Consider the following 17,317-nt stretch of genomic DNA (forward strand, 5'->3'; position numbering starts at 1 on the left):
ATGACGCTACCAGCTCGTGGTTCACGCCACTACGCATTTGAGACTCACTCGTTTATAGTGCTACCGGCTCGTGGTTCACACTTTGGCGCTACCAGATCGTGGTTCACGCCTCATTTTATAGTGCTACCGGCTCGTGGTTCACACTTTGTTTTATAGTGCTATCGGCTCGTGGTTCACACTTTGTTTTATAGTGCTACCGGCTCGTGGTTCACACTTGATGCTACCGGCTCGTGGTTCACATCATGACACTCGTCACATACATGCTATGGTACTACCGGCTCGTGGTTCATACCATAACATTCATAAATAAATACTTCATATACATATACGCATAATCATTCCACTCACCTTAACGCCTTTGGTGAGAAAATCAAGCTCGCAACCTTCAAAGCGACGTACCTATTACATTATGCATATAATCAATCATACAATCAAGTTGGTCAACCAACTTACTCACCATCCTAGTGTCATTTGACCTATAGTGTAATTTCGACCCATTTACACTCTTAATCATAATATTAGGTCAACTTTGCCAAAAACCTTAACACTAGCCAAATATGGTTTTAATACACTTTTAACACAAGGTTATCGCATTTTCACACTCATTAAACAACTTAAGTCATCAAAGACTCATTTGACCCATTTCAAGGTTAACACACCCATTTGGGTCACCACATACCCGAATAACACCCACTCACTTAATATCAAGGTGTGCTAGTGATTAACTAACCATTTAGGACTCATAACCACCAATGAACACTTTGAAACCCTAGGTTAGTTATCCTTGAGTCCTCATTACCCAAACTTACCCAAAAACCCCTAAATAGCTATCAAATGGGTTTTATGTTCATCACTAACCCAAACCCTAACCCTTGAACTAATTTAAAGTAAGGAAGTCAAGATTAGGACTTACCACCACAATCACAACGTAGCTAGTGACAAGATGAACAACTTTAAAACTTGAGCTTAAACCCGAAACAAGCTCCTTCCTTCTCGATTTGAGCTTTCTCACACAAGGAATCTCTCTCTCTCTCTCTAACTTGAAATGGAAGAGGATAAGGTAGATGGAAATGGAGTAAAGGCACCCACCAACTAATCTTTGGGGCCTTAAAGTCATCTTCCATGTGAAATTACCAAGTTACCCCTTTAGAATATCTAAAATAGAACAGCTGGCCCGCCAATACATCTGGACGGCGTCTAGGCCTTCAAACTTAGACGGCGTCCCAACCATCTGAGAAAACAGGATCTTACAACTCTCCCCCACTTGAACCGGATTGCGTCCTCGCAATCCAAGCTGCATGACAAGAAGGAAGATAAAATAACACAAACTCTTCGGATTCCCATGTAAACTCGGAACCCTTACTATGACGCCATTGAACCTTAAAAGTTCTCCCCTCTTTATTTCTCAACCTTTTCTTCTTTTCGTCAAGTATCGCAATCAGCTCCTCAACATACTCTAACTTGTTGTTTAGTTCAATTTCGTCTAATATCATCCATGAAGAATCATCCGCAAGACACTTACGGAGATGGGAAACATGAAATGTGTTATGGATCCCCCCAAGCTCTTCGGGTAATTCTAAACGATACGCAACTTCACCAACACGAGCTAAGATCTTAAATGGCCCAATAAACCAGGAAGCTACTTTCCCCGTTTTCGAAACCGAATAATACCCTTCCATGGCGAAACCTTAAGCATCACCATGTCACCCTCTTGGAACTCAATCAGTCGCCTACGTTTATCGGCATACGACTTTTGTCTATCTTGATCTGCCTTTAAATGAGTCCGAATCATCTCAATCATACTATTTGTCTCCAAAACCAAATCGGTACTCCCAGTTTCTCTTTGACCCACTTCACCCCAATAAATCAGAGTTCGACACCTACGCCCATAAAGCATCTCTTAAGGTGGCATCCCGATACTAGTATGATAACTATTATTGTACGAGAATTCCAACAAGGGCAAGTGCTCATCCCAACTACCACCAAAATCGATAATACAACGTTCCTCCTTGTCAATTTCTTCAATGGGGAAGAATCTTAGAAAAATCTGAGATAAACCGACGATAATAACCATCCAATCCGAGAAAACTTCGGATTTCCGTCTCAATCAACTTCGGATTTCCCCAACTTTTTACCGTCTCAATCTTCCCCGGATCTACTTAAATACCATCCTTGTTAACAATATGGCCAAGGAATTGAACTTCCCTTAGCCAAAATTCACATTTGGAGAAATTTGCATACAATTTCTCCTTCCGCAACGTCTTCAACACACCACGCAAATGATGTTCATGTTCCTTCATACTCTTCGAATGGACAAGTATGTCGTCAATGAACACAATCACCGACTTGTCCAACATAGATTGGCACACTCGGTTCATAAGACCCATGAATGCCGCCGGTGCATTCGTAAGATGTAACTCAATAGTCGATTCAACACTTTTACGCTCCGCAATCGTTCTCCTACGAAAAGACTTCCGTTTGACCGCACGATCATGTTCACTATTTAAGAACTATGCCATGATCTTTGGTAGCTAACTCCCCCACTTAGGATATTTAATCCCGTACAATCACCGCCAAGATCATCGCATCTCGCGAAATCTTAGCTTTCCAAACTACAAATGACCAGTCCCAATGTTGATCACTTTCATCACCTTTTCACTAACAACTCGTTAGGTATTCGGACCTCGACGTCTCAACTAAGTCTAAACTTTGGCGTTCGCTAAACGCCGTCACCAACATCGTCGTGCTTTTGGGTTTCTCGTCGGTACCCTAGTACAAAGCAATCACACCATCGGAGTCTAACATTACACTAGCAGGTATAAAGGGGCACCTGACGCAGTGTTATGTAACCCTCGCCATGACCATTGAGACTTCAAATCCTATCCTTTCAGAATCCACACTTGATGTAACACGTCATCTGTCGCCTCAAAATCAAACGAACATCGTAGCTCATTACCTACAACTTCCTAACAGTCAGCAGCTAGTCGCACTCTAATTAGGCCACAAAGTGAGCCTATTGATCCTTCACTTATTATAGAGACGCTTGGGGACATCTAGACTGTGATGACCCGGAAATTTCTGACCAAATTTAAACTTAATATTTGTATGATTAACATTTCCGACACGATAAGCAAAGTCTGTAAAACTGAATCTCAAAATTTTTGAACTATTCAAATACCTTTCGGTTGTTCTCGACGATTCGCGAACAATTATATGTAAATAGATACATATACTATAACTTGAAAACGTAACAAAGTGTTGAGTATATGATACTGTGCATTAAACTTATTGGTTTGATTATCTGATTGATATATTTAACTACGGAGTTAAAAGATAATGCCAAACGATTGAATTAAAAGATATTTATTAAGTCTCTTAATGATTATGATATTGTTACGGGTCTCTGTTGTGAGGACCACACTGATTTGAGAAATTATTCCTTTTTAATGGTATTCGAAATAAATGATAAAGTGTTTGTTTAAATAACGTAATTTGGACACATAAAATAATTAGAATATTAATTGTTACGAATTAATTATATGAATAACTTGCGATATGTATTTTAAAACGTGTTTATAAATATTGAGAATAGATATTAACTTGGTTATGAAACGTTTGATAAATATTATTATATTAATAAATAACGAGACAATGATTTATAGAAGTAAATGACCAAAACACTCGAAAGATTAAGATATACTTTGAGTGGTATAGTTTATGGATAATTTAAGGCTATATTTTGACAAAGGTATGAGTCACAAAACGTAAATTGCGAGTTTTCTAAGCGTACAAAAATGCGTTCGAGAAACCGGAACCGGGACATAAGTCGAGTGACAACGTACGAGTCATCGGAATGAAAATTACAAGTCAACTATGCTTGGAGATTTCTTTCTGCTAGGGCTGCAGTGACCCGTTCGCTGATCATGTCCTCAATCTGGGCGGCGGTAGGTGTGGATCTTCCGTTAGCCATGGTATTCTAAACAAAAATTTTGACTCAAGTCAAAATCCAGTATGCAAGTAGTAATAATACAGTATATAGTGACCAACATGGAATCAAAACATCACATGTTATTAAATAATACATCTAGGTACAAATACCACAGAATCATCGTACAGCAATGTAAATAGAATATCGTTCAAGAATTAAATAATGCAAAGTTCCATTCATTAATAATAATAAGTTTCATACATCTGAATAAGTTCATACAATACATATGAAATACATGAAACTATATCTAGATTACATCATGAAATCTAAATACAAGGTCCTACGGTGAAGGCGGGTGAACTGCTCCTCGAGCCAACTGCTCCTCGAGCTCAGTGACTCGAGCTCGGAGGATCTCAACCTCCCTCATCAGTTCCTCGTTAGAGGGAGCTGGTGGGGCAGGCGGTACAGGTGGGGCGAGTGGTGCCGGTGGTGCTGATGTAGATGGTCCGGCTCCGGATGTAGACGGTACGTCCCTAGATGTAAGTGGTCCGTATCTAAATCTAGGTGGTACGGTTCCAGTAATAGTCAATACATAATGGGGAACCTTACGTATCTGTGGGTCGGCAGGGTATGGCACAACTCGTTTACGAGCAGTAACCCTACGATGATGGCCAAAAGCATCAGTAAAAGCACGACCTCTAATCACCCTTGGAATGACGGTGCCGTCGAAACGGTACCGCTTCTTCGGCGGGGTGGAGGGTGCCTGAATAGGTCTATCAGCAGGATCCTCATCATCGCTGGAGTCGTCTGATGATGAAGAATCGGCGGATGATGAGTCATCCGAATTGTGTGATGGTGACACTGGTGGCTGAGCTGGTAATCCGAAGCGTCCGAAGGCGGCCAACATCTATCGGTGTCTGCCTGGCGGAATCACGACTAAACGTCCGTCGGGAGTGCGTCGGCAAGGCGTGCGCATGTGGTTACGAAACGACCCTTCCCCGAACTCTGCGGGGATCTCAATACCACCAATGCGGGGCTGTGACCTCGAGGGTCCGGGAGCGGATACTGGGGCAGGTGCACTAGTACCATCTCCGGAAGTGGAAGCGCCGGGATCACTAGTGGGTGTCGGGGCCGGTGTATCGGCAGTAGCAGCACCAGGTGTAGCAGTAGGTAGGGCGACGGGGTCTGAGTCTGTACTGCCCGAAATGCCAGCAGGTGGAACATCCGACATCTGAACAAGGAAAAATAAATTTTCCATGTCAGTATGTCATAAAGCAAGCAAATAATTGGCCAACAGTTTAAATCATGTATAACAATAAGTAGCATGGCAATATCAGTAATCGTACGAAACTAGCATGCAATCGAAAGCAAGTAATAGCATGCAGTAGTGAAATCATGTAGTAGCATACGACATATAGCAGTAACAGTAAGCAGCAGCATGCAGTAAGTTCAGTCGAAACAAGTAAACTAGCAAGTTGTAGATTAGTGCTATTAGTGAATCCTACTCGGGTCGGTCTTAGACTCACTAATGCAACCTAATTCCCTACAACCAATGCTCTGATACCAAATGTGATGCCCCGTACAAAACCATCGTTTACGAATCATCAACAACAGGATCATTACAAGGTTAAGTACTATATGCTGTAATTAAAGAAGTTGCATTCATGATAAAAAGCTGATGTCATAACCGACATCAAATGTTTTACATTTCAAAAGCATGCTTCACTAAGTAGAAGCAAATAATAAGTGTACGTGACCACAATGGTCGTTACAAGTCATAGTTCAAAAGTACGAATGTTTGAATGCAAAGTAAAGTAGTTCATGCGTAGACAACTCTAAGCAGCGGGTTCTACAGCACGACTAGTACACAGCGGAAGCAACCTCAAGCACCTGAGAAATACATGCTTAAAAATGTCAACACAACGGTTGGTGAGCTATAGTTTAAGTATAACAGTATGTAAGGTAGGCCACGAGATTTCAGTGCTACGAAGAGCGTTTCAAAACAGTATGATAAAGTATATGTTTAACCGTGGGCACTTGGTAACTAACTTAACGTTTAAAATACCCCCTGAAAGTACACTTGGCGAGTGCGTATGTTTACGAAGTATTAAACACTCGTTGACTACTAGCGCGACTAGCCCGAGTGGGGATGTCAAACCCTATGGATCCATATCTAAGATTCGCGTTCACCGGTTCATAAACCAATGATTAAACGTTACCGAGCTAAAGGGAATGTTTCTGCCGTTATATAACCCACACATATATAAGTTTAAGTACTCGTGCCTAGTATGTAAAACATAAAATCCGCATGTATTCTCAGTTCCCAAAATAAGTTAAAGTAAAAATGGAATGCTATAACTCACAATGATATGTAGCGGTAAAGTAGTAGTCGGGAAAGGTGTGCAAGCAAATGGTCCGAAGTCCTCAACCTAAGTCAAATAGTACTAAGTCAATAAATCGTCTTAATAGGTTTAAAATTATGTAATTAAGGTCTTAAGGGTCATCATCATTCATCATCAAACAAAAGGCGTAAAGTAAGTTTCGTTTATGAAAGTAGTTTTCAACAAAGTCTGACTTCAGTCAGTCACCACAGCCTCTACCCTTACTGAATTAAGGTGAGACCAGTGGCCATGACTCCGTCTATGAGTCCCTTAAGTGTACTAAAATTTACAGAAGCAAACTCATCTTGGTTTGACCGTGGCGGCGGTCTAAGTGCGAGTAGGTCAGAAATTTCTGCACAACGTTAAAGGACATAGTAACGATCGGAGGGCCATAAATCCTAAACCGTAAATCGGATTAAGACGAGTCCTATATGAAAAGTTATCTACTCAAAAAGTTCTATCTAAAAATCAAGGTTAGAACTGCCCAGGTCTACTGGTCTGTTCCAGAAGCATCAGGTAAGTAGGTTTTGGACAGAACAGTGAGTTTAAAAGGGTTCCGGTGGTCTTGGTGCTTGATGTTCATCATGGCTCTCATCCTTGATGCATATAGCTTCAAGTGTACAACTCATTGATGTATCTACATCATCTTAACCAAGTCTTGACCATCATAACCCATGTGCAAGTCTAAGACATGAAGCACAACTTACTTAAGAGTTGTATGAAGTTTGATGAACCAAAGTTGCATCAAAGTCTTAGATCTAACACATACATGGACTTTAAAGCTAATAACAAGTTACAAACTTGAAAGTAAACTAACTTATCAAGATCATAAGTAGTAGAACATAGTTCTTAGTTTGATCTTGAAGATTCAAGACTCAAAAGTCTAGATCCAAAGTTACATTTAAAGAAAACTTGTTTGTGTGTTCTTGAACTTCCAAGGTTAACTTGATTTGTTCAAGAGATATGAGATCAAGACTAACTTGTAGTACTTGACCATATTAACTAACTACATGAAATTAAAGTGTATAAAATAAAGAAACAAGTTAACTAAACAAGTAATTAGTTCAAGGGTTGCTCATACTTTAAAGATTCAACCAAAGTTGATCTTTAAGTAAAGTAAACTTTAAGTTTACTTCCATGACTTACAAGTATGATTTCAACAACAATGAACTTATATCTTTTGAAACAATATATGTAGAACATAAACTAGTAAGTTTAGTTCTTGTGTTCTTGATGAATACAAGATATTATGAAGAATTCAAACTAGTAAGTTTGATTCTTGAAAGCTAGTAATTAAGTAACAAGAAACTACAAAGTAAATAACAACAACATGATTTAAATCAAAGACAAGTAACATTAAATAAGAGAAAGATGATGATGAAGATGTAGAATTCAGTTTTTAGAAGTAAAAAGGAGAGAAAAGTTATCTTGCTACTTACTAGATTTGAGAGAAAAGCAAGAGAGAAAAGAGAGAAAGAAGTTGCAAGTTTGAATGTGTGTTTGAATGAGAGAAAATACAAGTGATGAAGTAATACAAAAATGAACCAAAAGAACTCCCTACAAGGCCATGAGGGCCACGGTTTTGCAGCAGAAAAATGGGGGGAGGGATTAGTTTTGTGGTCACTAGAATGTAAAGCCTCATAAAGGTGGTTAATGGGTGTAGTCTCATGGGGATTATGGTAACTAGATTCTTCATGTCTTCCAAACTAACTAGTTAAGGTTCAAGTAATACTTACACTTTGAAAGAGTGGGCTAAAGGGTCCATTAACAATGTAGGGTGGGCTTGGAAGTCCACTAACATGAGTCCATTACACTAACAAAGCCCAAGTTCAAATAAATCACAAGTTAAACCAATTAAAGCCCAAGTAACTAACTAATAGCCTTAGTTAATTAAAATGATTAATAAATTTAATCATGAATGTAAATAATATCTAAAAATATTATTCGTGAAAGTTCCGGGTGTCACAAAGACGTTTCGGGCTCTTAAAAGTCAAGTACGGGCAATCAAGGCAACATGTAAATGTAATAACATACATTCGTTTAATCATACGTATTAATAATAACAATTATTAATAAAATAATGTTGGAAATTCCAGGGTCGTTACAACTTCTCTCATAAGCTTCGAGTAATCGGATTGTTTTATCCGTATTATTCAACGGTGAAAAAATTCTATTTATCAACTCATATTCGTCATGAAAACATTTTTATTGTTAGTCATGACGACCTCACTCAAATTTCGGGACGAAATTTCTTTAACGGGTAGGTACTGTGATGACCCGAAAATTTCTGACCAAATTTAAACTTAATCTTTGTATGATTAACATTTCCGACACGATAAGCAAAGTCTGTAAAATTGAATCTCAAAATTTTTGAACTATTCAAATACCTTTCGGTTGTTCTCGACGATTCGCAAACAATTATATGTAAATAGATACATATACTATAACTTGAAAATGTAACAAAGTGTTGAGTATATGATACTGTGCATTAAACTTATTGGTTTGATTATCTGATTGATATATCTAACTACGGAGTTAAAAGATAATGCCAAACGATTGAATTAAAAGATATTTATTAGGTCTCTTAATGATTATGATATTGTTACGGGTCTCTGTTGTGAGGACCACACTGATTTGAGAAATTATTCCTTTTTAACGGTATTCGAAATAAATGATAAAGTGTTTGTTTAAATAACGTAATTTGGACACATACAATAATTAGAATATTAATTGTTAAGAATTAATTATATGAATAACTTGCGATATGTATTTTAAAACGTGTTTATAAATATTGAGAATAGATATTAACTTGCTTATGAAACGTTTGATAAATATTATTATATTAATAAATAACGAGACAATGATTTATAGAAGTAAATGACCAAAACACTCGAAAGATTAAGATATACTTTGAGTGGTATAGTTTATGGATAATTTAAGGCTATATTTTGACAAAGGTATGAGTCACAAAACGTAAATTACGAGTTTTCTAAGCGTTCGAAAATGCGTTCGAGAAACCGGAACTGGGACATAAGTCGAGTGACAACGTACGAGTCCTCGGAACGAAAATTACAAGTCAACTATGCACATGAATTTAATATAATATATAATTAATTATTTAAATTATATATATTATATTTAATTATGTCGACAAACAAGAAAACAAAAAAAATGTGAGTTGGATCTGACAGCCATGCGATCGCATGGGAAATAGGCATAAAACCCATGCAAGTGCATGAGCTCATGCAAGTGCATGAGATTTGCACTAAAATCCCATGCACTCGCATGGGGTACTTTTTCAGGCCAAATGCTATAAAAGCTCGATTTGGGTTCCAGTTTCTTTTCTAAATTCATTTTACTCCGTATTTATATTATTATTATTATTATTATTATTATTATTATTATTATTATTATTATTATTATTATTAGTATTATTACGATTAATATTATTATTAATCTTATTATTATTAATCTTATTAATTAGTTTTATACATAAAATACTACGACGAGGTTATGAGCGTGTCACTTTCAAAATGGTTTTACGAGCGAGATAGAGCTAAGGAAATTATGGGTTATTACTAAGGAGGTTATGGGTATTGTTCGAGGGTTATGCTCGTAAAGTCAAACCTAGTATTTATCATCTCTGTTGTGTCTACGTACTTTTCTGAAATATTGAATCACAATATTGATACGTAAATTTATATTTTATCTATTAAAAATTAATAGTGTATACATGTCTAATGCTCGAGTATATATATTTATACATGTTTGTATGCTAAATTTCGTCGTTAAACAGTTTATAATGAATCACGAATTAAATACATATATTACTGGTAAAAGGTATATGATATACATGTTTTCGGAAAGCTAGCGAAAAATCATTAACTTTTCATTTAGATATCGAATAGTTTCGATGAACGGATTAAAAGATATGATCAACTGAATTATGATTGGCGTTTATTGGAATTGCTTTTGAATCAGCAACTAATATTTAAACAACTTGTTTACGAGATTAATAAAATGGATTTTTGAATATTATCAACCAAGTAAATGAATCCTTATATAAGGTACATCACGTTTTGTGAACTATTGTCAAAATTGACTTTTTGAAACGACTTTGGATAACTTTTGTATGTCGATCTCGAGCATTAGGATTGTGATACACTATGACCTGACCTAGCTTGATAGACATTTATTGACCAACATATGTTCTCTAGGTTGAGATCTACGATTATTTGATATACCGAGTTTCGGTCACATTACGATGAACAACTGTATGTGCTGCTAAGGTGAGTTTCATTTGCTCCCTTTTTAATTGCTTTTGCAATCTATATTTTTGGGCTGAGAATACATGCACTTTATTTTAAATGCAATGGATACAAGTACATACTAAATTCTACACCGAGTTTGAACCGAAAATCCCTTAGCTTTGGTAACTAGTAACTACCGGTTATAAGAACTGGTGGGCGCGAGTAGTAGTATATGGATCCATAGGGCTTGATATCCCCGTCCGAGCTAGAGCACTAGCCTTTTAACAGACGTATGCTATTTGAGAAGCGTACACGTTGGTTTGCATGTATTATTAAGATGATTATACAAAGGGTACAAATTATATATACGTTAAAGTTTAGTTACCAGGGTGCTCAATTTCGTAGAATATTTTGATAAATGTTTCTGTATGAAACAACTGAAATCTTGTGATCCACCTTTATATACAGATTATACAAAACATTAAAACTATGAACTCACCAACCTTTGTGTTGACACTTGTTAGCATGTTTATTCTCAGGTTCCCTAGAAGTCTTCCGCTGTTTGCTTATATGTTAGACAAGCTATGTGCATGGAGTCTTACATGGCATATTTTTCCAAGGAAACGTTGCATTCACCAAATCATCACCATGTATCTTATTTTGACTGCATTGTCAATGGAAGTACTATTGTAAACTATTATTTACGGTGATTGTCTATATGTAGAAATCTTCAGATGTCGAAAACCTTTGATTTAAATATTCATTTATGGTATGCCTTTTCAAAAGAATGCAATGTTTACAAAACGTATCATATAGAGGTCAAATACCTCGCAATGAAATCGATGAATGACGTGTTCGTCCATATGGATTTGGAGCGATCGTCACATAGACTGACACCCTAATTCGCATCGTCTCATTAGTTTATGCGGTTATCAACACACTTTAAAGCTGGTCAACACTCGTGACTCTACTCACACACGCACGTGGTTAACGAAAATGCCTCTCGGAAGGCATACCACGCATACCTGTAATAACACAGAAGAAAAGCGTGGCCATCAAGAATGCACAACACTCGTCACACAATCACTAACCGTCATCGTGGTTAGCAAAGAGGGAGACCTCACGGCTTCACTCAACACGTCGCACTAATTGGTCAACGAAATCGAGCCACCATTCATCATGTATATACACCATAGCATGCTAATAACGTCAAACGCACAACTACACTCCGTTTACGTCCTAATTGGTCTCACCATAGTACTTGACACGACGATGGGTCTACGCCCTACATGGTCTCATCACCCAATGCTTGGTTAACCTCTCGCGGCTACAACTAATCAAAACACATCTCACGATTACTCCTACAAGTCTAGTCGTCATTAAGTGAACTAATCTTAGCTAGCTAGTCACTCACCGCATGGATAAGTCTAACCGTCTATCCTTTAACCCACAATTATAACACAATAAGCACACGAGAAAATAATCGTTAAACTCATACGCGAGCAACAATGCACACCACAATCGAAACGATAAAGGTCTCGCTCGAACGAGCTTAACGACCCAATACCCTCCAAATGCCTAAACACCCAAAGACTCGCACAATGGAGTCAAGATACGACACGCGACTTATACACTCTGACTAGAGCAACCCGAAACCATAATGTAAACTGCCCGCTCGCCACGAATTATCATCGTAGGAGAATAAAGTTTAGCTAAAACTTACGTACACCGCACGTTATTACGAACGAACAATCATACAATAATTTACTGTAAGTACCCGAAGCAGCATCGTTGGACTTCCATGTTTCACTACCCATCAAATAGTCGCGCTCTAACCTCTTAACCCGATCAACAAACGATTCGGAACACTCCGACTTTCGGTGTCCCTCCTTCTGGCAAATAAAACACCTGATCATGTTCAAAGGTACACCCATACAATCCCGTGCCAAATGACCTCGTTGTAGACAATTATAACACGTAGGCACAAAACCTCCCAACTTCTTAGTCTGATTTCTAGCCCAATCGGGACACTCAGACCTTTGGTGCCCTTCCTTCCGACAATAGAAACATATAGTCTTGCCCGACGGACACTCACGAGACTTATGTCCCCGTTGCCCACAATTGTAACATTTAGACCCACCGGGGCCCGACACTCCCTTCCTCATGCTACTTGCTGTCTCAATTACACCTTTACCTTGATCATTAAACAACTCGGGACACTCCGTCCTTCGGTTCCCCTCTTTATGACTGATAATGCTAAAAACGAACATATATTTCATAGCATTATTCCCCAAGAAAGACAAGCTTTTAGTTGCAAATGTTCTATTTACAAGTGATATTCGTTTAAATATTAAAAGGTGAAGACAAAAGACAGATTCGACGAATTGAAGACGCAAACGACCAAAAAGCTCAAAAGTACAAAATACAATCAAAGAGGTTCCAATTATTGATAAGAAACGTCTCGAAATTACAAGAGTACAAGATTCAAAACGCAAAGTACAAGATATTAAATTGTACGCAAGGACGTTCGAAAATCCGGAACCGGGACCAGAGTCAACTTTCAACGCTCGACGCAACGGACTAAAAATTACAAGTTAACTATGTATATAAATATAATATAATATATAATTAATTATATAAATTATATATATATTATATTTATATAATAAACCGTCGGTAAACAAAGAGCCAAAATGGAGTGAGCTGTAATTACAAACTCCGCGACTCGCGGAGTTTGAAGAGCAAAAAGGGCGCGAGTCGCGGAGCTCACCTGGACTCAATTTCCTATAAAAGCAAACGCAGTTTGATCGCAAAAAACACAATATATATCAATCTCTCTATATCTATACGTAATATTTATATTTATATTTATATTTTAATTTTAATTTTAAATCCTAATAATAAGGGTATGTTAGCGAATGTTGTAAGGGTGTAAGTCAAAATCCTGTCCGTGTAATGCTACGCTATTTTTAATCATTGTAAGTTATGTTCAACCTTTTTAATTTAATGTCTCGTAGCTAAGTTATTATTATGCTTATTTAATCCGAAGTAATCATGATGTTGGGCTAATTACTAAAATTGGGTAATTGGGCTTTGTACCATAATTGGGGTTTGGACAAAAGAACGACACTTGTGGAAATTAGACTATGGGCTATTAATGGGTTCTATATTAACTAAACAATACCTTTTTAATTTAATATACAAACTTATAATTCGATGTATTTATATATAACCACATACGCTTGACTGGGTACGGTGGGCGGGATATCTATAAATACCAATAATTATTCATTTTACCGGACACGGAATTGGATTAATAGTTAATAGACTTGTTGAAACAGGGGTGAATTACATTCAAGGGTAATTGGTGTAATTGTTAACAAAGTAGTAAAACCATGGTTTACACGCAGTCGATAACCTGGTGTATTCATTAAACAAAGTATTAAAACCTTGTTACAATTCGAATCCCCAATTAGTTGGAATATTTGACTTCGGGAATAAGAATAATTTGACGAAGGCTTTCGCTCTTTATATTTATGACTGATGGACTATTATGGACAAATCCGTATGGACATATTAAATAATCCAGGACAAAGAACAATTAACCCATGGGCATAAAACTAAAATCAACACGTCAAACATCATGATTACGGAAGTTTAAATAAGCATAATTCTTTTATTTCATATTTAATTTCCTTTATTTTATATTTAATTGCACTTCTAATTATCGCATTTTTATTTATTGTTATTGTATTTAATTTCATTTTTAATTATCGTACTTTTTAATTATCGCAAGTTTATTTTATCGCACTTTTATTATTCGCAATTTCATTATCGTTATTTACTTTACGCTTTGAATTAAAGTCCTTTTAATATTTTACATTTGGTTTTAACTGCGACTAAAGTTTTAAAATCGACAAACCAGTCATTAAACGGTAAAAACCCCCTTTATAATAATAATATTACTTATATATATATTTATATTTTTATAAATTTAAACTAATATAGCGTTAAGCTTTGTGAAAAAGATTCCCTGTGGAACGAACCGGACTTACTAAAAACTACACTACTGTACAATTAGGTACACTGCCTATAAGTGTTGTAGCAAGGTTTAAGTATATCCATTCAATAAATAAATAAATATCTTGTGTAAAATTGTATCGTATTTAATAGTATTTCCTTGTAAAATATAAAGCTATTTTATATACACCTCGCATAACATCAAGTATTTTTGGCGCCGCTGCCGGGGAACAATCTAGCTTAAAAGCCGGAAGCGCAACGCTAATAATTATAAATTTTTTTTATTTTATTTTTAGTTTACTTTTATAAAAATACGTTTTTGTAAAAATACGTTTTAAATATTCGAAAACAAAGAAAAGAAAAACAAAAATATAAATATTTTTTAAGAATTTATTAAATATTTAAGTTTTATAAAGTTTCTTTATTTTTATTTTATAAAAATATAAGTTTTATTTAAATATTTTGTGTTTATTTAGAACATATAAAAAAAACCGAAAAAAAAATTAATATATATATAAATCTATTTTTAAGATATTTTTAAAATTATAAAGTAGTTCTATTTTTATTTTAGTTTTTAAATATAAGTTTTTATTATATAAATATTTTTATTTAAACAGAAAATATAAAACAGAATATAAAAGAAAAAAAAACTCGTCGAATATTAATCAACCTGTCATTTGAATTTTGGAACCCCGCGACTCGCGGAGTTTGCTGCTTCGGGCACCGCAACTCGCGGAGCCACCCTGACACCGACAGAAACCCTAATCAGCATTTATTACGAATAATTATTATTATTATTAATAAACCCTAATTACTTAATTATTATTATAATTAGTTTAAGTTTTTAAATTAAATTGTATTTTAAATTTTAATTAGTTTTATTATATATAAAAATTAATAGTTTAATAAAATAAATAATATAAAAATAATATTTTTATAAAAATTGTAATTTTTACAACTTTTTGTATATTTTTATATTTTGTCCCTTTTTAATTGTTTTAGCGTAATATTTGTATTTTCGCTAGTTTTTAGTTTTAAACTTAGTTTTTGCCATAGTTATTTTTTTTTTACTTCTAGATTTTTAGGCTTTGCCGTAAAATCCCTTAAGTGCTTTTTCTTTAGACTAAGATTTAGGTGCTTTAGAATTTTGCGACGCCTTTTTAAGTTTTAGTACCTTTTTAAGTTATTTCCATTTGGGATATAGTTTTTCTTGTAAGCTTTAATATTTTTAGACATCTTTTACCTATGTATCAATTATCATTCCAATTAGGAATCTCAATTTGCGATTATAATTTTAAGTTAGTGATAGTAATAAGGTTGGGTTAGTCTAGTGTTTTTAAGTTCTATAAGTCACTCTTTTTCTTTCTTATTTCTCGTCATTCTAGTTTTAGGACATAGAGTTTTTATTCTACTTCTTATCCAAATTTCTTAAAATTACAAAAATTTATTTTAAGTGGTTAAATTGATAGACATCAAAATTTTCTGGTTCGTAGTAATAGTTGGATTTGTATGTGGACCGGGTTATTGGAGCCAAACAGTCCTCAATTATATTGAGACCAAACGAATCATGCCCCTCTGCTGCATCTTTTGGCTATTCGAAACGTGGGCAAAATCAGAAAAGTCTATTAATTGGATAACTTATATAATTTTTCTTTCCTTTTAAAAACTAATAGGATATTCAGTGAATGCACCGAGCAAGACGTTCACCACCTTTTGTACGTTCACCACCTGTAACTAGATCAAGACATTTAGCAAATATTACCGCCGTTGATTTTTCTTTAGAATCGTCATCCAGTCGACCAAGTACTCCAGTTCAAATTTCTGATAATCCATTTTTTGAACCCGACCTCACAATTGAGAATCCGGAGAATATTCAGGGACGATTCATAGATCCTAAACCATTAAACTTTCCTCCGGAACCACCAATCATTCAAACAGAGATTGTTGAGGAACGAACCATTAAATCAGAATCCTCTAGTGATTCCGATTCAACAAATTCAATTATGGAGAATCTGGAACCTTTAAGTATGGAAGACCGAATGAGAGCTAAACGCACTGGCCAAGGTCACGCAATTACTCATCCAGAAATTAATGCGCCAGATTATGAAATCAAAGGACAAATTCTACACATGGTGACTAATCAATCCCAATTTAGTGGTGCACCGAAGGAAGATCCAAATGAACATCTTCGTACCTTTAATAGGATCTGCACTCTATTTAAAATCTGAGAAGTAGAGGATGAACAAATATATCTCATGTTATTTCCCTGAACTTTAAAGGGAAAAGCCAAAGATTGGTTGGAATCGTTACCTGAAGGGGCGATTGATACATGGGATGTTTTAGTTGAAAAATTTCTTAAACAATTATTTCCGGCATCTAAAGCCGTAAGACTTCAAGGAGAAATTGTTACGTTCACGCAGAAGCCAAATGAAACTCTATATGAGGCGTGGAAAAGATTTGGAAAGTTATTAAGAGGATGTCCGCAACATGGTTTAGACACCTGTCAAATAGTACAAATATTCTACCAAGGATGCGACATCACTACAAGGAAAGACATAGATATAGCAGCTGGTGGTTCCATTATGAAGAAAACCGAAACTGATGCTTATAAAATTATTGATAACACTGCTTCCCACTCACATGAGTGGCACCAAGAAAAAGATATCGTTAGATCATCTAAAGCAGCTAGAGCCGATTCTAGCCATGACTTAGATAACACAGTTAAGGTTAATGAAGAT

At 35.8% G+C, this 17,317-nt stretch overlaps 1 non-coding gene across 1 annotated transcript; it reads right to left on the bottom strand.

Moving 5' to 3' along the window:
* Positions 1 to 16,966: 16,966 nt before the first annotated feature.
* Positions 16,967 to 17,073, bottom strand: LOC139846259 (small nucleolar RNA R71). The gene has a single exon (XR_011758986.1). It is a non-coding gene; the product is annotated as a small nucleolar RNA R71 (small nucleolar RNA).
* Positions 17,074 to 17,317: the final 244 nt, after the last annotated feature.

This window comes from Rutidosis leptorrhynchoides, chromosome 4 (assembly GCF_046630445.1).
Source record: "Rutidosis leptorrhynchoides isolate AG116_Rl617_1_P2 chromosome 4, CSIRO_AGI_Rlap_v1, whole genome shotgun sequence".
Taxonomy (NCBI): domain Eukaryota; kingdom Viridiplantae; phylum Streptophyta; class Magnoliopsida; order Asterales; family Asteraceae; genus Rutidosis; species Rutidosis leptorrhynchoides.